General features: G+C 44.3%; 1 protein-coding gene across 1 annotated transcript in view; it reads left to right on the top strand.

The window, feature by feature from the left end:
- Positions 1-6,070: 6,070 nt before the first annotated feature.
- Positions 6,071-22,193, top strand: part of CAP2 (cyclase associated actin cytoskeleton regulatory protein 2) — a 163,796-nt gene continuing 147,673 nt past the window's right edge. The window contains exon 1 of the mRNA XM_062187370.1: positions 6,071-6,134. The gene's annotated coding sequence lies outside the window, so the exon portion shown is untranslated. The remainder of the gene's footprint in view (positions 6,135-22,193) is intronic.

Below are 22,193 nucleotides of genomic sequence, written 5' to 3'. Positions count from 1 at the left end.
GCAAGGCAGAGGATTAGCCTGTTGAGCCGCGGTGCCAGCCAGCCTGGGGGTTAAGACACCCACATTGCACATCCCATATCCCACAAAGTACCTGGGTTTGATACTCGGCTTCAGCTCCAGAGTCCAGCTTCTTGTGAGCACAGATGCTGGGAGGCAGCAGGTGGTGGCTCAAGGAGTTGGGCCCTGCCACCCATGTGGGAGACATGGATTGAATTCCTGGATCCTGGCTCTGGCCTGGCCCCACCCTGTTCTGGACATCTGGGGAGTGAACCAGTGGATGACAGATCTCTCTGTCTCTCTGTCTCTCTCTCTCTTGCAAGTACATGCATACATACATAAAATCAAGTAAAAATAAAGTATATGGGAGGATGTACCCAGGTTATGTGTGAACATCATGTCCTTTTATATAAGGAACTTGGGCATTTGCAGATTTCGTATAGGCAGGGATCCTGGAACCAGTCTCCTGAGGATACTGAGAGACACATGCATGAAGTTCTTCCATTTTCCTTAGGTTTATTCACCCCAATACACTAGCTCAGTAGAAGCAGATCTCTATTTGTTTCTAGGTTGATTCTTGATGACACCCAGATGTTGATCACCTTCACATGTCACATGTGTTCAGATATCTAGTCTTGTAGTGATTATTTGTAATATTATCAACTGGAACTTTTCTCGTTTTTAAGATTTTATTTATTTATTTTGGAGATAGAGTTATATATATATATATGTGTGTGTGTGTGTGTGTGTGTATATATATATATATAGAGAGAGAGAGAGAGAGAGAGAGAGAGAGAGAGGAGAGGTCTTCCTTCTGCTGGTTCACTCCCCAAATGGCTGCAATGGCCAGAGCTGAGCTGATCTTAATTCAGGAGCTTCTTCTGGGTTTCCAACATGGGTGCAGGGACCCAAATACTTTGGGCCATCTTTCACTGCCTTCGCAGGCCATAAGCAGAGGGCTGGATCAGAAGTGGAGCAGCCAGAACACAAACTGGTGCCCATACGGGATGCAGGCACTGCAGGTGGAGGCTTTGGCTACTATGCCACAGAGCCAACCCCGGTAGTTTTCCACTTACTCCTATAAAATGTGGTGGAACACAATGAGTACATGGTGAAGCTTGTTGCTGTGCCTAAATCCCACTACCAGTGTTGTTTATGGTCTTGGGCAAATGGCTACATCACTACATCACTTTGTAGCTGTTTCTTCATTTGTAAAGCTAGGATAATACCAGGATTCATCTCATAAGGCTGAAGAATTTCTATACACAAAATGCTACGAGCAGAGCTTAGCACAGGGTATGAACTTGGTAAGTCTTTCTTAGGATTCTTAATGTTTGCATAAAGTGTTGAATTCTGTGAACCCATGATGTATGGAGCACAGAGGACCCAATCCTTTGTAGAATAAATACTCTTCAATTTTCAAATTACCTACTGGTAACTTCCCACTGGGGAGTCAATAGAATAAAATTCAAACTCTTTCAGTACAAGGGCTTATGAAAAGTTCATGGAAATGTACATTATAAATAACTGCATGGATTTTGAAACTTTTCACATCAAATAATCTTATATTTTAATTTCAATTTCTCATGAGCTTTTTGAAGTCTGCTTGTGCACTGGTAACCTGTTCTTGAGAACTTCTGGCTCCAGAGAAAGCACATTTGTGGACGCATGCCATCAATATCCTGCGCCCCTCATGAGCCAGGAAAGCTTCAAGAAAGAATCCTGTGTTCAGTAGCTGTTTTCTCTTTGTAAGAGGCAGTACCAGGAGGATGACTAGGGTGACAGTGAGACAACACAGGCCATTAATCTGCTCTCAGTAACCTTGGCAGCCATGATGGCACAGCCAGTGTCACAGAGAGACTTGGAACCATAGGATAGCTTCATTTAGTGCACAATCTGGATTCCAGGAACTCATTGTTTCTCCGTGCAGCAGGTTTGGGGTTAGGGATGGTCTTTCTGGGCTCTTTGGTCCCCAGTATAATGCTGTCCTTTGGAGAAGACCTTTCTACCAAGCCAGCTTAGCGATGACTAGCTTCCTGTGGGTCAGACAGAAACACAAGTGATTTGGGATGTTTGCTTTGTGTGTGTACAAACATAATGATAACCAGTATAGTATTAGAAGATGGGGTGTGTAGGGAAGTGACTAAGTTAGAAGTGCTTCACTCTTCTGAATAGAATTTGTGCTATTATAAAATCAATTGAAGGGAGTGCCCTAGTCCCTTTTTGCCCTCTGCCATGTGAGGATGCAGCATGGAAGCTGCCATCTGAAAGCAGAGTTTCCACCAGACACTGAATCTGCTGGCTGCTTAATCCTGGACTCCCCAAGACTCAGTGCTGTGAGAAGTCAATGTCTACTATTTACAAGTAGCCCAGCATGAGGGACTTATTATAGAAGCACAAGTGGACTAAGCCAGGCCTTCAAGAGCAGTCTCTGGGAGGGGATCATGGGAGCTGGAATCCCACCTGATGCTTGGGTATGCATTAGAGACTATGAATTTTGAGGGCCCGGGCCCTTTCATATGAAATAGCTGCTTTAACAGTTTTACCCTACATAAAGAAAGGGAAGAAGAACAGGAGAACCACCCAATGATAGATTCCTCCTCTTCCCTGTGTGTTGTCTACCTTGTTGTCAGCTGCTAGGGCCAGCCCTGGCTGGGTGACACTGGAATGAAATCAATAGGGACAACTCTACAGAGAGGAAGAAGTTCAGGATACAAGAGTAAGGGCCCATGGTGGAATAAGCCCAGAGTATCAATAGCTCTGGCAAGGGAGGGGATACCAATTCAGAAGAAATACAAGTGACAGAGGAGAAGTTTTGAGACAGAAGAGAGAAAAGTTGAAGGAATAAAAACACATCAGCCTCCTTGTAGAGCAGATAATGAGCGCCTCTGCTAAAGAGAAGAGCAAGTTTGGGATGGAATCTCTAGGACTGAAAAAGATTTGGGAAAGTCCAGTGTTTGTCTTCTTCCTCCAGGACTAATCCTGTAAAAGAACATTTATCAACAAATATGTGCTCAATGATGGTCTTTACTGTGTGAGCCCCGAGAAACCCAACAGACAAAATCCCTACTGTCTTGGAACACAGAGGTCTAGTTGGAAAATACAGACATGAAGTATTAAGAGAGAACAGTTCACTGGGGTGAGTCCCTTTGGGAGAGATGTCACATAGCAGGTGGATGCTCTGCTAGATGGCACTGGTTAAGGGAAGGCCCATTGCACTCCCCTCCAGACTAGTGAATTCTTTTCTAACAGTGTGCTCTGCCTCTTATTTCTTTCTAGTCCTATACAGCACCACCAAATTTAACTAGAGTTATCACAGTTCTGCTCCAAACAGAACAGCCCCCCCAAGGCTCACCACGGAGGGTCCAAACATGTTGGGGTGAGACCCATGGCTTCCACCAGCCGGGGCCTGTCCTTCCTTCCATATCACAACTCCCTGTCCATCCGTGCCCACAGGCTGTTCCCCGATGTGTGTCCTTTACCATCCTTCTCTCGTTTCTCCTTGAGCATCCGTCAGCTGACATTCACTCTTAGTGTCTCATTTCTGTTCCATGATTCAACATGCACCTCCTCCAGGAAGCATTCTCTGATCCTTGGTAGCAGAAGCAACTTCCTTCTCTCCTGCATGTCCACAAAATTTTGTTCATAATTATGATATTTTAATAGTTTTTGCTGTGCTGTGATTTTAAAAAAAGATTTATTTATTTTATCTGAAATGCAGAGCAACAGCGAAATGGAGAGGAGAGAACAAGAGGAGAGAACTGTGATTATTTTTATACTTTCCACATCTACCTGTTATAAACCTAAAGACAGGAAGTGTGTCTTATTTACTGGCATAATCCATAATGCTTTATATGCCAATTAAAAATATTCAGTTAGCTGTCTGTATGCATGGATTTTTGTATCCAAGGACTCAACCAATCCTAGATGGAAAATTTTAGAAAAAAAAAATTGTCTGTACTTGAACATATACAGACTTTTTACTTGTCATTACAAGGGTACTTCAGAGGTTTGTGAAAAATGGAATTAAAAGATAAGTTTATTTTGATGCAAACATGCATACAAGGGGTCTTCACAAAGTTCATGGAGGGAGTGTACATTTAGCCTAGCAGATAAGATGTCCATATCCCAAGAAGGACTTGGGTTTGGTTCCCAGCTCTGGCTCCTGACTTCAGTTTCCTAGCAATGAGGATTCTCAGAGGCAGCAGTGTTGGCTTAAGTTATTGAGTTCTTGCCACCCACACCGGAGATCTGGTTTGAAATCTTGTGTCTTGGCTTCACCTGGCCTCAGCCCAGATGTCATGGGCATTTGGGGAAGGAACCAGTAGATGGGAGTTCTATCTTGTGTGCACTCTCTCTTCTGTCTGCCTCTCAACCAAATAACTTTCACAAAGATTATTTTTAAAAGTTAGTGAAAATGTGTATTATGAAAAAAACTAAGCATGGATTTTTAAAAATTTTTACATAAACATTTATTTTAATTGCATTTCCCATGAACTTTCTGAAATACTTCATATTCCCTAAACAATACACTGTAACTAGTATTCCCATCATATTCACTTTATATTAGGGATTATGAGTAATCAACAAATAATTTAAACTCTCTAGGAGTATGTGCAAAGGTTATATGCAAATACTATGACTTTTTATACAAGGGACTTGAACATCTGTGAATTTTGGCATACATGGGGTGTATGTCCTGGAACAAATTTCCCAGATACCAAGGGACAACTGTATTCAGCTAAAGGAAATGCTCTATTAATGTTTGTTGGAATAACTAAAATAAAAAGTAGTCATATAGAAGAGATGCTTAGGCACCTCCTGTGGTCCTACACAAACTTTTCATATTCCTGGAACACAAGTGTTCTCAATACGTAGATAACACATAGATACTTCATCCATCCATGCATTCATTGTTCAATATAAACATGTTGATTATCTACCATATGCAAGTCGTGCACAAGGGTAGCAGGATGCTGGCTCTGGCTTCAGGCAGTGCATGTATCCACTGATCATGTATATGTCATTATATTTTCTTGTTTTTTTTTCCCAAACAGAGCAAAATGGCACTGCACGTCACCACCAAGAGCAACGTGTAATGATCTTCATTTTAAGTTGTGACCTATAGGGGCAGAAAAGCCTTGTGATGCACAGAGCGGAAAGAGATGCAATTTTCACATCGACAGAATACTGGCTTCTTAGGACTTGCCTTCCTGATTAGTGCCTGCAAACTTGAAGATGGCATCCATTGCACCCCCTCCACCTGCCCCGCCCCGTCTGCAATTATTTTCCTGGTATACATTCAATGGGGAGCTTCATGTCTGCTTTTTTAGATTTCAATAAACGTTGATGCAAATTGAAAATCAATACTTTCCTTCTAATGTTAACAAAAAAGGGAAAAGACCTCCAGTTGTGTAATTATAATCAACATGCAAAGGGGAAATGCCCACACGCACACATTTTAAAGAGTAGATTGCATTTGTTTCCAAACGGGCATTTTTTTTTCTCCAGTTGCTGCCGTATATAAAACACTTGAACAAAAAACACAAAAAGTTACAAGATCCTGAAGCGCAGCGATAGATGGCTACCCACCTCCCATCCAACTAGAGCTTTCATCCTTACTGGGGCTGGGCGGACACAGCCCGGTCTCTTCCTTCCTGCGGACCTGTTCCCCATCCATGTCTCCGCCCAAGTCTCTGGGGACCCAAAACCTATCTGTGCCTCCCTCAGCCAAGAGCCCTCGGATCTTTCCAGACTCCTTCGCAGCGGTGCAGAGAATTCCTCCCTCTCCCAGGCTGCGCCTGGCACGCAGCCCGCTTCCCTGGCCGCTGCCTCCCGCGTCTCCCCCTCTTCTCTCTCCCTCAGCCCATCTGGCCCCCGCGCTCTCGGCTCCCCATTATCTCCAGGGCCCACGCGCGCCGCGCGCCGCTCGCCCCCTCGGCTCGGCCCCGGGCTCGTCTGTATTTGGAGCTCCCGGAAGCCGCCGGCGACTCTCCCCCGGAGCAGCGTGACCGCCACGGGCTCGCGTTCAGGGGGGCGGAGGCGGCGGGGAGGAGACCGGGAGGGCGGCGGGAGGAGGCAGCGAGGGGCCGCACGCCGCTGCGCCGCGCAGGACCGGACTGTGGACACCGGAGCAGGTAAGGTGGGGCGCGCGGGGCCGGTGAGGGTGGAGGGCGGCCGGGCGGCAGGTGCGGGGCGCCTGGGGGCGGGGGCCTGCCGGGCCGGGATGGCGCGCGCGGACGCGGGGACGCGGGGACGCGGCGCGGGCGGCCCCCATCTGGGTCAGGGCAGAGGCGCGCCTGGCCGCGCAGTCTCCCTGGGCCCCGGCCGCGCAGAAGGCGGGTGCGGGCGGGAATGGGCTTGGTGGCCGCGGCCTTCCCGCGCCAGGGCGGTCTTACTTTTGGGGGGGTTCTCCCCGGCTCGACCTCGGAGCCTCACGGGGGTGCGAAGGTGGGTGTCACGGCGCCGGATCTGACCGCAGCCACTCCGAGCAGAAAGTGCTGGAAAGAAAGCGCCCTGGCTTCTTTGCAGAGCCTGACTTGAGGCGGTGAAATCACTTCTAAAAAATGCAGCGGCAACTGAGGCATTGAGGGGAGGCTCTTCACGGGGCACCCCCCACCACCACACCCGCCGGCTCTCTGGCTGCTTTGGGTACCGGGTCGTGGGGGGAGTCGCCACCTTGTCTTCCTGCTGGCGCTGATAACCAGACCTGCGGATGACCCTTTTCTCATCAGCGTCGCAACGTGCAGCAAGTTTCAGCAAAACTGTGTGTGGCTCCTGTGCCGTTTAAAATGATTATTCGAGGTGACTGCCCTGAGGATGGTGAGCTAGGATTCGATTCGATTAGCCCTAGTGGAGACGAGTACTTAGCAAAAAGATCGAGGACCCTTGGTGATGGCCTCGCGGGAATGTGGCAGCTTGTGGAAGTTGTATTTTACCAGAATCGTCTGCAGAGTATTGCTTCTCTACTCTTCACTTAGGTTTCTTTTTAATGCAAGAAACGTGTCCTGGAATTCATGGTAGGATATCTAAACTCACTTAATGTGAGGTTACACGGTAGAGAAATTGTTCTGGTAGGCACTGGGCTCTGATTAGACTGTAAGCCTCTTGAGGGTACGGGCTGGGTTTGGGGCAGCTGACTCCTGCAGCACCAGCACTGAGCACATAGGGAATAAACGTTCGTGAAAATAATTACATCGGTAGCTCCACTGTGACTGGAGCATGACTTCTTAGAGACCCAATATCTTGAAAAGAAAATCTACTTCTTCATGAACCCCTAAGTCTAAAAACGCTTAACAAAAGTGGAATCAAGATGTCATATAAATATCTACTGTGCATAAAAAGGAAAAGAAAGTTTATGAGAAATCATGAAGATCATTATCAAGAGAGTCTTCGATAGTTGAATGTCAATTTTTGCTGCTCTTTGTTGAAGTGAGAAGTAATTTAATTTGTTGATGCAGGGTAGGATTTGGCAAGCATTGGAAGAAGACATAGATGCTAAAAATAATTGGTTTTTCAGGCCATATGGTCTCTTTAATAACTACTCAGATCTGTTGTGGGATGCAAGTGGCTGAAGGTACATAAAGGAATGCTGTGTTTCACTTTATTTACAGGTTTTTTTAAGTTCATATTATTTTCACTATTCTTTGTTCTTTTCCTCTCATTATTTAGAAATGTAGAAACCACTCTTACCTTGGGGAAACACAAAAACAGGAGGGAAGTGGAGGAGCCCAGCTGGCAGTGGTTGCTACTCCCAGCAGCCCTTGCCAGAATTTGGAGAAGAGCCTTTTGGAAGAGTTAATGGGCCAGATTTTGACTGCTTGTTAGATACCCTGGGAGTTAGGTTAAATATCTTCAAGAATAATATTAACTTATGTGGGGCATTATGGCGTCTGCTGTGGACTATTTCCTGACATTTTTATGTGTGAGGATTTGTTTTGGTTTTTCTTCGTTAATTAAGTAGTATTTTGTGCAAAGATACTTCAGAAAGTTCATGGAAAGTTGGAATTAAAATACAAGTTGATTTTGGTGCCAAAATTTTTTTGAAATCTGTGCGGTGTTCCATGGTACTCATTTTCTAAGAACTTTTTGAAGATTCCCTCATTTGCATGGATTTCAAAATTTTTGCATCTAAACAAACCTAACCTTGTAATAACATTCATCCACTTTTTGAACTGCCCCTGAACACAAAAATGATATGCTAACTCTGTGTAAGTTACGAACATTATATTCAGATGCGCCCAGATGAGCACATCACCTGCTTTAGAAACTAGAGCTTAAGAGCTAAAGAGGTGTAAACAGTAACCTGTAGTATGAGAGAAAATATTAAAAACTCATATATGTGATAATGGACTTGTATCCACAATACATAAAGAGTTCTTACAGCTCAAGAACAAAAAGCTAAATAACTCAATTTTAAAATGGCAAAGGATCTGAATATAGTTCGCCACAGAAGATATATGGCCACTAAACCCATACAAAGCTTCTCAGTATCATTTGTCAGAGAAATCCACATCAGAACCACAGACCACTTCACACTCCCCAGCATGGCTGTCATCAAAAAATCAGATCATGATAAGTGTGTGAATTGAAGGAATTAGAACCCCTATCAATGCTGATGAAGTGCTACATTTCCTTTGCAAAACAGTTTGTCAGTTCTCCAAGTGAAACATAGAGTTTCCACATGACCTAGCGATTTCTTCTAAGTATTTATAGTCAAGAGAGCTTGTATGTCCACAAAAAAGCCTGCACATGGATAGATCACTGGAATGTGGTCTATCTGTAAAATGGGATATTATTTAGCCATACAAAGGAAAGAAGTACAGGTGCATGCTCCGACATAGATGAACCTTGAAAACCTTGTGCCCAGTGAAAGAAGCCAGTCGCAAAAGACCACATGTTGCATGATCATGATTCCATTTATGGGAAAATGTCTAGAACAAGGAAATCTGTGGAGACAGAGTAGATGAATGGTTGCTTCGGGTTGGCAGTGGGTTTGGAGTTGGGGAGTGATAGAAAAAGGACACGGAGTTTCTTTGGATGTGATGAAAATGTTCTAAAATTGTGCTGATGATTGCATGTATCTGTGAATATACTAAAAGCATTGAACTGTGTGGTATGTGAATGATCTCTCAATTAAGCTATTAAAGAAAATAAGTGGAAGGTTGGGGAAAGAAAGACTAGATTGTTTTCCATCCTGACGCATCTTTCCTTGTGCTTCTCCCCTATGCGATTCCCCTGTCCCTTCCTATCCTGGATTTTGTGTTAATCATTTCCTGGTTTTATTGTAAAACAGTTTTATTACATAACTATGTATTCCTAAGCAATATATTGTTTAGGTTTGCTTATTTTTTACTTATTAAAGTGGTATCTATGCCTTCTCCTTTTTTAATTTATTTGAAAGACAGAGTTACAGAGAGAGGTACAGCCAGAGAGAGAGTTCTTCCATCTGCTGGTTCACTCCCCAGATGGCCACAACGGCCGGAACTGTGCCAATCCGAAGCCAGGAACCAGGAGCTTCCTCTGGGTCTTTCCACACAGGTTCAGGGGTCCAAGGACTTGGGCCATCTTCTACTGCTTTCCCAGGCCACAGCAGAGAGCTAGATTGGAAGAGGAGCAGCCGGGACTTGAACCGGCACCCATATGGGATGCTGGCGCTTCCGGCCAGGGCTTTAACCCACTGCGCCACAGCGCCAGCCTTACCTTCTCCTTTTTAAAACTCAATGTTGAGTCTTTAAGAATCATCCATATTGTTACATTAAGTTATGTAATACTTTTTGGCCAATAGTCCCTCTTTGATTTAGGAATTTGTTGTTGTTGTTGTTGTTGTTGACAGGCATTTGGGTTGGTTCCATGTGTTGCTGTTACCCAGAGTGCTGCTTTGAAGACTTTTCCATGTGTTTTAGCCAGTGTTCTTCTGTGTGAATGTGAGTGTGCCACGTAGTTTAATGGGGAAAAAATAGCCAATTCTTCTGACTTGCAAGTTGATAATAGCTACCCAGTTTATTAGTTTTCTCAAACCAAGAGAGGCTGCATCGGAGATTCTGCTTTCTCCTCCTGCTTCAATTCTGATTGGAACTTCTGTCTTAAGAAGTGTGAAAAAACATAGTTGCCCACCATGACCCTGTAATGCAATCATTCATGAATGTCTTCATCCCCTTATATTATGTGGCATTAGGACAACACAGAGGACAACTTTGTAAAGTCAAAGGGACATTACTTTAGGCAAAGTACATGAGCAAACGTCATTAAATTTTTTTCTTGTGTGATGTATCCTGCTGGGTGGCCCAGTAGCTCTAGTTTGATTTGATTTGATGAGTCTGGTAATGATAAGCCAATCAGAAATCTGGCGTTTTAGTGTTGGGTGTTTTCTAGTCTGTTCTGATACAGTCTCTGAGTGTTCACACTTCTTCAGGATATTTCTACCTGAACTTGGGATGTGGGAAAGCATCCTAAGATCAGAACAGTAAGGGTTTTTTAATACTGTTTTTAAAATTGTAGTAAAATCTATGTAATGTGGAATTGATCATTTCAAGCATTTTTAAGTGTGTGATTCAGTGGCATGAAGTACATTCACTTCCTTGTGCAGCCATCACTATTGTGCATCTCTAACATATGGTCATCCTCCCAAACTGAACCCCATTCTCCTCTTCCCACACCCTCCACCCAGGATAACCACCCTTCTGCTTTGTGTTTCTTTGCCTATTTTAGGTGCTCATGTAAGTGGAATTATACTAGTCTTTTTCTTTTTTCCCATATGAGTTTTTATGTCCAGGGGAATTTCACCTTGCTTTATTTTTCTCTATGTGTATGCTTTTTCCACTAGAGGAAAACTTAGCTTCTCTGGGAAATTATGTAATAGGTTTGTTTTCCTTTCAATAGCCAGCCCTATAAACTAAGGAACACTGGAAGTTGTCTGAAGCCAGAAGAACTTTTTTTTTTTAAAAAAAGATTTACTTATTTACTTGAAAGTCAGAGTTACACAGAGAGAGAAGGAGAGGCAGAGAGAGAGGGAGATCTTCCATCCGTAGTTCACTCCCCAGATGGCCGCAATGGCCAGAGCTGAGCTGAGCTGAAGCCAGGAGCCAGGAGCTTCCTCTGGGTTTCCCACATGGGTGCAGAGGCCCAAGGACTTGGGTTATCTTCTGCTTTCCCAGGTGATAGCAGAGAGCTGGATCGGAAGAGGAGCAGCTGGGACTCGAACCAGCGCCCATATGGGATGCCAGCACTGAAAGTGGCAGCTTTACCCTCTACGCCACAGTGCTGGCCCCCAGAAGAGCTTTTGGCTGCTATGAATATGGTCTTACCTGCCCTGTCTGCTTAGATATCCAGTCATCCTGGCTCCTTATTGAACATTTAGCCAAGCAGAGAGGCACAGAAGTCCATAATCCTAAAACTTTAACATCTGCCTGATGAGTGGGTGAATAAGGGAATCTTTGAGGTCCTATTAGCCCCTAGTTTCTCATAATTAAAAGCCACTCTGAAATATATGTCTGATCTACATCTCTCTTGGTTTGATAGAAAGGATTATACATATTTTAAAGATTTATTTACGTATTTATTTGAAAGGCAGAGTGATAGAGACAGGAAGACACACACACAGAGGGAGAGAGAGAGAGAGAGAGAGAGAGAGAGAGAGAGAGAGAACCTTCCATTTTCTGGTTCATGCCCCAAATGGCCGCTTTGCCAAGGCTGGGCCAGGCCGAAGCTAGGCGTCAAGAACTCCACCCAGGTCTCCCATGTGGGTGACTGGGGCCCAAGTACCTGGGCCATCCTCTGTTGCCTTCCCAGGCACATTAGCAGAGATCTGGATTGGAAGCAGAGAAGCAGAGCAGCTGGGACTGGGGCCAGTGCTCTGATAGAGGATACAGCATTGACAGGGATGGGTTAACCGGCTGCTCCACAATGCCAGACCAAGAAGGGATTATTACATAGCAGGAGGGTTCCTTGAGAGTGAATACAGAAGCAGGGTGGTCGAAATGGAAAGATGGTTCCTGGAGATGCTGGTGCTGGGGACACAGAAGACAGACCTTGCAGGACATTACAACACTGCTTGTTGTGTGTCTTCACTTGTGCAGTTTCATGAGAAGTTCATCCCTATTACTTTGGATCAATCCATGCGGCAGTCCAGAGAAATTCTGGGATCCACTGCTTATTTATTCATTCCTCCTGTGTTGAGTGGCTGCTATATCACTGGGAATACAAAAATTAATATCAGGGAAGGAAGATGCCATGGGCAGAATAATACCTAAACTGTGACCAGAAGTCTCAAGAGAGCCACTGGTGATGGATCCATCTAGTGGTGGTTAGTATTTCCCATCTTGTTTCTGTTTAGTTCTGTTCATAGAAGAAGCACTGGATTCTTATGAGATAAATTGGGTTTATTCTAAGGCAGAGGTAGGGAATCTTTTCTCCTGCCAAGGGCCATTTGAATATTCATACCATAATGTGCAGCTATACAACATTATGAACTAAAAAATTACCCTGGTATACATTGATTGAATGTTGAGTCCCACCTGTGGGTGTCTTGGCAGAGCCATACCAAATGATTTTACGGGCCTTTTATGGTCTGTGAGTTTGATATTCCCCCATAAGAGAGTTGGCTCGAGTCCCGGCTGCTCTGCTTCTGATCCAGCTCCCTGCTAATAGCCTGGGAAAGCAGCAGAGGGTGGCCCAGGTGCTTGGACCCCTGCATCCATGTGGGGCTGGATGAAGCTCCTGGCTCCTGGCTTCCAAGTAGCCCAGCCCTGTCTGTTGCAGCCATTTGGCAAGTGAACCAATAGATGGAAGATCTCTCTTTATCTCTGCCTCCTCTCTCTCTCTGTAACTCTGACTTTCAACTATAAATCTTAAAAAGAGAGAGAGGGAGAGAGGATGAAATCATGACTCTCATCAAATAAAGAAAGAACATTTTAAAACCTATTTTAGGCTGGCATCACGGCTCCATAGGCTAATCCTCCGACTGCGGCGCTGGCACACTGGGTTCTAGTCCCGGTTGGGGCACCGGATTCTGTCCTGGTTGCCCCTCTTCCAGGCCAGCTCTCTGCTATGGCCCGGGAAGGCAGTGGAGGATGGCCCAAGTGCTTGGGCCCTGCACCCGCATGGGAGACCAGGAGAAACACCTGGCTCCTGGCTTCGGATCAGCACAATGCGCCGGCCGCAGCGTGACGGCCGCGGCGGCCTTTGAGGGGTGAACCAACGGCAAAAGGAAGACCTTTCTCTCTGTCTCTTTCTCTCCCACTGTCCACTCTGCCTGTCAAAAAAAAAAAAAAAAAAAAAAACCTATTTTAAAAATGTCAAGAGCCAGGCCAGCGCAGTGGCTCACTTGGCTAATCCTCCGCCTGCGGCGCCAGCATCCCATATGGGCACTAGTTCTAGTCCCGGTTGCTCTTCTTCCAGTCCAGCTCTTTGGTGTGGCCCGGGAAGGCAGTGGAGGATGGCCCAAGTGCTTGGGTGCCTGCACCTGCATGGGAGACCAGGAGGAAGCACCTGGCTTTGGATCGGTGTAGCTCCGGCCATAGCGGCTATTTGGGGGGTGAACTAATGGAAGGAAGACCTTTCTCTCTGTCTGTCTGTCTGTCTCTCTCTCACTGGCTAACTCTATCTGTCAAAAAAAAAAAAAAAAAATGAAGAGAGCCAGAAAGTTTCACAGTCAGTCCTAAGAAAACCATTTCTAGAAGTGTTGGAATGAATTTGCTTAATAGGTATAAAACTGACTTCTGCCATAGTAGGAGAAGGAAAGCAGTTAAACTTCTACAGGATAAAATATTTTTGCATCCCTATAGACATTAATTATTTACTATCCATTTTTATAAGTTCTGTCTCTATGGGGTTGAAAAATAGACTAGTTAAGTCAGTGAATAGTTGAGAGAACCCAGATAGGTGAGTTCTTAGGATGTTCACTCCATTAGTCTTTTCCAATTTTTCCTTACACTGAAAATTCAAATATTTTTGATATTTCATCACTTTTTTATGTTTAGCATATAACTAAGAAGGATTTCAAAAATTGAATGACATTTCTGTAACAAAATTTCATACATTTACATTTCCTTATCTATTTTTTTCAGCATTACATTGATTAAAAACAGAAAATCAGAATCAAATTGATACTTAACCTTGACTCATTTTAGTAACAAGTATAGTGATATACATTATTTCTGGGGGCAGGTGCTGTGGCATAGTGGGTAAAGCTGCTGCCTGCAGTGCTGGCCTCCCATGTGGGTGCTGGTTCTGGTACCAGCTGCTCCACATCCAATCCAGCTCTCTGCTATGACCTGGGAAGGCAGTGGAAGATGACCCAAGTCCTTGGACCCCTGCACCCATGTGGAAGACCCAGAGGAAGCTCCGCAGCACTGGCTGTTGTGGCCAGTTGGGGAGTCAACCAGCAGATGGAGGCCCTCTCTCTCTCTCTGTCTCTCTCTCTCTCTCTCCCTCCCCTTCTCTCTCTGTATAACTCGGACTGTCAAATAAATAAATAAATAGATATTTTAAATATTTTTCTATTTACATTTAGCAATAATTTATCAAAGTTCATAATATTTGCATTTTGATAAGTTGTTTTCTACTAATAAAGATAATAGTATTAGTTTTTTTAAAAAATAGTTTGACCATTGAACTAAGGCTTAAATATAAATATATTTGATACAAAAAAGTATGATAGAATAATTAAAATACATTAAAGTATAAAATATGTAAAATTAGGATATTTCTGTAAGGCAAAAGGAATTGAGCAATAAATTCAAGAAGTAATGGAATTATGCAAAATTTGTGACAGTTAAAGAGCAGCCTGTTCATGTATTCTTCTTTTTAACATTTTATTTCAGAATAATTTTAAATTTACAAAACAAAAATTGTGAGGTAGTAATACAAAGAGTTCCTGTATATAGCTTACTCCACTTCCTCTATTATTAATGTTTCATATTAGTATAATTTATCACAATTACATATATTCTTCTAAAATTAGCAATGAATCATTTTACTTTTACATCTCAGCATGCAAGAGGGTTTTATAAAATTTTTCAGGCTATATGGAAGTAAAAGTTTACTAACTTATAGCTTACCTTACACTTGTTATCTGAACAAAAAACAAAGGTCCGTATTGTAGCACAGTCTTTCTAGTTTAGTACTGGTAAATGAACCAGTTTACTGGTTGACATAGTGCTAGGGATTCCTTGTTCTGCTAGATCTAGGGAAGCCATTTCAGAGCTAAAGGTCTGACACCTCTCAGAAGGGGGTGGTAGCTCATGATGTGTTACTTTTTTATTTTTGGCAACTGTATCTTTACCTTATTCATCTTTATTTATTTTGTTTCTTCAATATGTTATCTCCATTTCTCATCTCCTGAGACTTCAGTAACACAAATAGTAGACCTTTTAATGTGGTCCCACAAGCCTTTTAGACTGTGTTCATTATTTTTCCGTTTCTTTCTCTCTATTCTTCAGATTTGATAATACCTGTTTCTTCAAGTTCATGGACACTCTTCTCTGTCATCTCCATTCTATTAAGCCTCTCTAGTGCCCTTTTTATTTCAGTTACTATTTTTTCAGTTCTAGAATTTTCACTTGTTTTTTATAGTTTGACTCCACTGAGACTTTGTATTTTTCCATTGATTTCATGAGTATTTATCTTTATCTCCTTGACCATACTTAAAATAGCTACTATAAATTTGCCTTATAATTCCAACACCTGTGTCATCCTGAGGTTGACATCTGTTGATTGTGTTTTCACTTGAGGATTGCTCACATTTCCTGGGCTTTCTATGTCAAATATTTTTGATTGAATTCTGGACATTTTGAGTACTACATGATGAGACTCTAACTCCTTTGGAAGCTGCTGAATTCTTTTGTCTTATCGGGTAATCAAGGCAATCCTATCTTGAATTCTGTGAACAGTGATTCCAATATCAGTTCCGTTTTCAAGCCTTTGTTGTTCGTCTTGAGCCTCATGCATGCACTGCTTTGAAGGTTAGTCTGGGACTTGAGCAGTGGTGTCTATCATAGTTCAGTTCTCAGAGTCCCACACATGAACACACGAGACTGGGACTTGTGCTTGTTGACACACACTGCACATCCTCTCCAGCCTTCCCTTTGGGATTCTCCCCACACTTCTATTCCTGTGCTCCCTTTTTTTCCTGTTCTTCTGGCATGAAAAAAAATGGGTTTATTTTGAAAAGTTAGCTGCTGCTGCTACTGCAGTTTAGTCCTCCAAGTCTGGGGCCATCCTGAAGGCAAAACAGTGAGAGAGAAAAATAGCAGGGGTTCTCTCCAAGCTCTTTGGACCATAGTGGTCCTTTTTATTTCCCTGGGCCCTTTAGCCAAAGAGGGGGTTCTTTCAGTGTGCCCTCTGCCTGCACTGCCCACACAGCTCTGATGCAAGGACAACCCCAGCACACAGCGTGGGTGAGGACTATAATCTTCCTCCCAAATGGTTCCCCTTTTCCAGTCCTGATTCTTCTCCTTTTTTCAGCTGCCATTGGTTGTCTTCCAGAGTCAGGTACCTGCTTTTCACATTTTGAACGCAGCCTAGAGACAGGCTGAAGGTGACTTGGTCAACTTTGCTATCCCTCCTCTGCTTGGTGCTTCCCTTCATTCTGTTTTTCCTCTGTTTCTTCCACACCTGTCACTCCTTCCTTTCCACTTTACCCTGATTCTGTCTTTCCCTTTTGGCTTTGGACTCCTTGGTCCGCAGAGTTAAAAAGAACCTCTAGTCTTGTGTTCATCCATATCACTATGGGAAAACACTGATTGTGTTCAAGTGGTAGGTTGAAATCAAGTGTGAAATAGACCCAGGAGGCTGGAAAAGCTAAAAGGAATTGAAGGCGAATGCTTGCAACAAATGGATTCCCTGTGCATTTTACATCCAGTGACCACATTTGCACTCTAACATTTCTGTGCACAAAACTGGCCTGAAACTGTAGGGTTTCCTTCGTTTTTTCTTTTATTTGAAGAGAGTGGCTGAATCTGTTGTTCAATTGCATGTGCATATTTAACAATAAAGCCAATGCATGTTGAGTTTAGAAGGAATTTCAGGAAGGCTTAATATGTATTAATCCAAAGAGACATGGCATTCTTAACCCTGAAGTGACAGAGCTTAATAAAGTATAATACTTCTAGTCATTTGGTGAACAGTGACCGACTGACCATGTGAACCAATACTGCCCGTGTGCTTTCGGTCAGTAGTGTTTGTGCATTTATTTGTTCTGTGGTGTGGTCTTAGAAGTATGGTGGTCAAAGGTTGTGGTCAGTGTGTTTGGAAAGCTGACACTGAACCTCCTGTCTCACTAGCCACAACCATTCCTTGTATCTGCTTTTATTGACATCAATACATCTGAGATACCTGGGCTTCTCCCTTTCCCTCCATTTAATCACAGATCTAGCCTGAACACATCTCAGGCCTTCTTCAATCTACTGTCACCTTCATAGGAAAATTCGTGTCTCCTCCCAGATCCCTCTGCCCCTCTAACTACTCCTGAGTCCCCTGTTTCTTGTGCTTTGTTAGATAGCTCCTGGCACACAGTGGAAGCTTAAGAAACATTTTCTGCCCATTAATACCTCCGTGTCTTGCTCACGCTGGGCCTAGGCTCAGGAGTGCCTTTACGTACTTCTCTACTTCTGCATAACACCTCCTCCTCTTTTGAAACTTGGTTTGGTTCCTAACCTGTCTCTTCCAAGGGCTCAATTGGGTACTGCCCCCTTCTTGATCCCTAGTGCCCTACAGTGTTCCAGCACACCCTCATTATGGTGATTCTCCCAGGGGTGTGGTTCTTGTACTCAAGAATACTTCTGAAAGCCGCACATTTCTGGGATTGCCTATGATGGTGCATCAGTACTGGCGAGGAGGGGCCCAAGAGCCTGCATTTAGGGAGCCCCACTCCTGCCCAGGGCTCTGATGCATAGGGAGCCGTGAGAACTGCAGCCCTAGTCTGTCAGCTGCCTTGGCCCCACAGCTGGCACAGTTCCAGGAGCAAGGCAGGTGGGCGCGCACAGCAGTCTCTGGCTAAGCTTCATGACCACCTGTGACTTTGCCATAGGTGAGAGCAGCAGAGTTCCTCAGCTGTTACCTGGTTTTTAGTACTTGTGTTTTCAGAGCTTTTTTGAGACACAATTTTCCATATCATAAAGATCACCCATTTTAAGTACACAATCTGATGGCTGTTAGTATATTTCATTGCAAAACTCTGCTATAATCCTATTTTAAATCATGCCCACCACTTCAAATAAAGTTTGTGCCTATTTGCAATCCACTCTCCTTTCTTACCTCCTCCTCTAGGTAACCTCTAACCTACTTTGTGTTTTTCTCCATTAACCCTTTCTGAGTATTTCAAATAAATGGAATCACATAATACATGGTCATCTCTGTTATCTTGCATAGCATCATCTTTTTGAGGGTCATTCATTTTATCTACATGACTCTATTTCAAATCTTCTCAAGGATGTAGAATATTCCATTTTAGGGATATGCCACATTTTGTTTATCAATTCTTCAGTTGAGGTACATTTGGATTCTCTTTGGGGAGGGGTAGTCAGGAATAAAGCTGTTACGACAGTGACGTACAAGCCTTTGTGTAAACATGCTGTTTTATTGAGTAGCTGCCTGGGAGGGGAGTCGCTGGTTGATGTGACCAATATGTATGAAACTTCCAATCTCTCTTTCTTTTTTTAAAGATTCATTCATTTATTTATTTGAGAGGCAGAGTAGCAGAGGCAGAGGCAGAGGCAGAGAGAGGTCTTCCATCCACTGGTTCACTCTCCAAATGGCCACAACAGCCAGAGGGGGCCAATCTGAAGCCAGGAGCCTGGAGCTTCTTCTGGGTCTCCCACATGCATGAAGGGGCCCAAGGACCTGGGCCATCCTCTGCTGCTTTCCCAGGCACATTAGCAGAGAGCTGAATCAGAAGTGGAGTGGCTTTACCCTCTATGCCACCGCACCAGCCCTGGACTTCCAATCTCTTCATATCTTCATCAGTACTTGTTAATACCTGTCTGTTTGGTTGTGGGTGTGTGACATCTCATTGAAGCTTTGATTTGCATTCCCCTAGTGAGTACTAATGTGAATCTTCGCATATGCTGTTGGCTGTTTGCGTGTCTTCTCTGGGAAAATATTTAGATATTGCTCTCATTTCTAAATTGGCATGTTTGTCTTCTTATTATTGAGTTATAGGAGCTCTTTGTATACCTTGGATGCAAGGGAGCAATACTTTTACTTACTGGAGGTATAAAAGGTCCATGACTACCAGTAGCCTGGTAGTAGCCTAGCTTAGTAGCAGTGTTTCCATGTTTCTTTTTTTCTTAGTACCAGGACGAGGCTCTGGGGGCCTCCTATAAGCAGCTTCTGGACCTCTACGTCCTCCATGGGTTAAACAAGAGCAGAGGCAATGTGGGGATGCAAGAATTGAAAGTGCTTCTCTAGCAGCATGGTTGCTTAGAATGGGCCATGGAGTAGGGGTGGGGAGGGAATTCCTTCTCGGTAATGGTCCCTCCCTCACTTTTACCTGAAGGAGTTCTCATGTCCTAGTAAGAGAAGAGGGTAGGTCTCATTCTGCAGGCAGAATCCATGCTTGTGGGGGTGCTTTGTTACTCCTCCACACCAGCCCCCGAGTCAGTGCACAGAGGCAGCCTTCACAATCTACATAGGCTTCCCACGTGGTCTCAGCTCTCTTCTGCTGCAGCAGCTCAGTTCTCTGCATCCTGGTATCCTGGATGGCTCCCTGTTCCCAGGGACCAAATGTCTACCATTCGTGGAGATCCTAGTGCTCTGAGAATGCAGTTTGTGCCTCGTGCATTTGGGTAGCCCCAGCAGTCAGTATAGGACACAGCACAAAACATGTTTGTATGCAACTTTCTTAAGTTAGTGAATGGGGGTCGGTTCTGTGGTATAGTAGATTAAGCTTCTGCCTGTGGCGCTGGCATCCCCTATGGGTGCCAGTTCAAGACCTGACTGCTCCGCTTGCAATCCAGCTCTCTGCTAATGGCCTAGCAAAGCAGTGGAGGATGGCACAAATGCTTGGGCCCCTGCACCCAGTGGAAGACCCTGAAGAAGCTCCTGGATCCCAGCTTCAAACTGGCCCAGCCTTGGCCATTGCAGCCATTTGGGGAGTGAACCAGCTGATGGAACGTCTCTCCCCGCCCCCCAATTCTGCCTTTCAAGTGAATAAATAAATCTTTTTTAAAAAAGAAAGCAGCTCTCAGCCCCTCTTACAGCAGCTGGGCAGGACCTGTAGGTTAATCAGCTCTGATTTTATAGATCCATGCACTGTGCCTAGAAGACAGTGGAGACTGACTGACTGAATGAAACAGGTTCATCTCTCCAAACATGCCATTGACCCCATTTAGTAATAATGAATCACAAGACTCCTTCCTGCAGTGATAGATAGTTTTCTGGGAAAGGAGAGAAAGTCATTGATAGAGAACTTAACAATCTAGGACAGTCTGATTTGATGGTAGTTTAACAGATATTTTTAAATCCTGGCGAATGTCGTTATGTTACTTTTTGCAGAGAGCTCACATCCGGGACCGTAGCATGGCGTCATCATGAGGAAAAGTCACTCTTATTTTCTACCCTCACTGCAGGTCTATTTTCTATTTCTCCTTGGGCTCATGGTCTTTCTCAGTCTCTCTTAGAGAATCAGAGGAGAAACTCTCACCACAGTCATGTCTGCATCTTTGGTCTAGTGAGATGTGCTGTGAAGACACTTGGAAGACCTGTCTGCTAACATGGACGTGTTACCAGAGTAGCACTCTTACTTGTTTCATGGACTTGCTGTGAAAAAATTGACAAAACTCTTTAACCAAGGTCGAGTCTTTAATTATAATTGTTTTTAATTTTTGAAATCCTGAAGAAAAAGGAGCCATGGAAAAGCCAAAGGTTTACTTTGGAGGGAGCATTTATGCTCTGTTAAATTGTGAGAGGAGGTCACTGTGGTTCCAATAGGGAAAAGCTCACCCAGCAGTGTGTTTTCAATGGAAATTGCTCCTACCAAAATCTGGCTTTCAGCCTGATCTGGAATTGTGCCAGTGACCAGGCAGGCAAGGAAAAGGCAGTGGATGGAAGCCAATTAACTAATCAATCAAAATATTTTTAGAATTCTGTAGATATACAGCACTGTGGTAGACCCATTGGAAGACAGGACCCCAGCCTGTGGAAAGCTTGTGAGTGGTCTCCTTGGAAGGCAAGGTGTACAAGTGCTAACAGAAAAGAACACACAAGGCAGTGTTTTAATTGAGTAGTGTATCTTGCAGATCCCAAATACGTAATGCAGACAAATGGGCTGTTATTCTGGGCTTATCACTACTTACGCTGTGCCATAGGGTGTCAGTGTTCAGAGCAGCTATGAAAGCTGCTGTTTTATTGGTTAGACTGAATGAGTTAAAGGCTTAATAGACTCTTTTATCCCTGAGCATAAGATGGTTAAGTTGAAGAAAATAGGAGGGATGGAGGAGTGCTCTTTTCCAAAAACGCTTGTACAGTGATAGTGCATGTGTCTCCTGCCGAGGGCCATTTTAAAGCGGAAGAGTTGTTGCAAAAATGTTTAGGGAGAACACAGGTGATTAATAAACTGACTGCATACCCCACTCCTCATTGTATAGCAGTCATTCCCTGTAGGCTCGAGAAAACCTCTGTTAGAAATATTGGAGGGCGAGTTCAGCTCCGTGGAGGAAAGGACCGGAGAGGCATTGCCAAAGGTCCCTGCCACAGCCATAGCAGTTCTTGCTGAAATGAAGAGAATGGCCTTCACGCGTGTGCTGCAGGCAGCTAGAAAGGACTCAGAATAGAACGGCCTCGCATCCCTAGCACACTTCTGAGACTTGGAACAGGTAACTTTAAGGCCTTTGCTGTGGCACCTTTCTCCCTAGGATTTCCCTGAAGCTGGACCGAATGGCAAACCTGAGTGACCACCTCCACGCCAGGCTTGGTGTCCCTCTCTGTTGACTGTTTCCTGCCATCGTGTACCCATCCATGTGGGAGAGCTGGATTGGGAAGAGCTGGATTGAGTTCTTCGCTCTTGGCTTTGGGCGGGTCTAGTCCTGACTGCTGTAAGCATTTGAGGGATGAACCAGCAGATATACAAGCTCCCCGCTAATGCACCTGGGAAGCAGCGGAGGATGGCCCAAGTGTTTGGGCCCCTGCACCCAGGTGGGAGACCTGGAGGAAGCTCCTGGCTTTGGACTGGAACAGCTCTGACTGTTGTGGCCATTTGG

This window comes from Lepus europaeus, chromosome 3 (assembly GCF_033115175.1).
Source record: "Lepus europaeus isolate LE1 chromosome 3, mLepTim1.pri, whole genome shotgun sequence".
NCBI classification, from domain to species: domain Eukaryota; kingdom Metazoa; phylum Chordata; class Mammalia; order Lagomorpha; family Leporidae; genus Lepus; species Lepus europaeus.
This window is presented reverse-complemented; position numbering and strand designations above follow the sequence as displayed.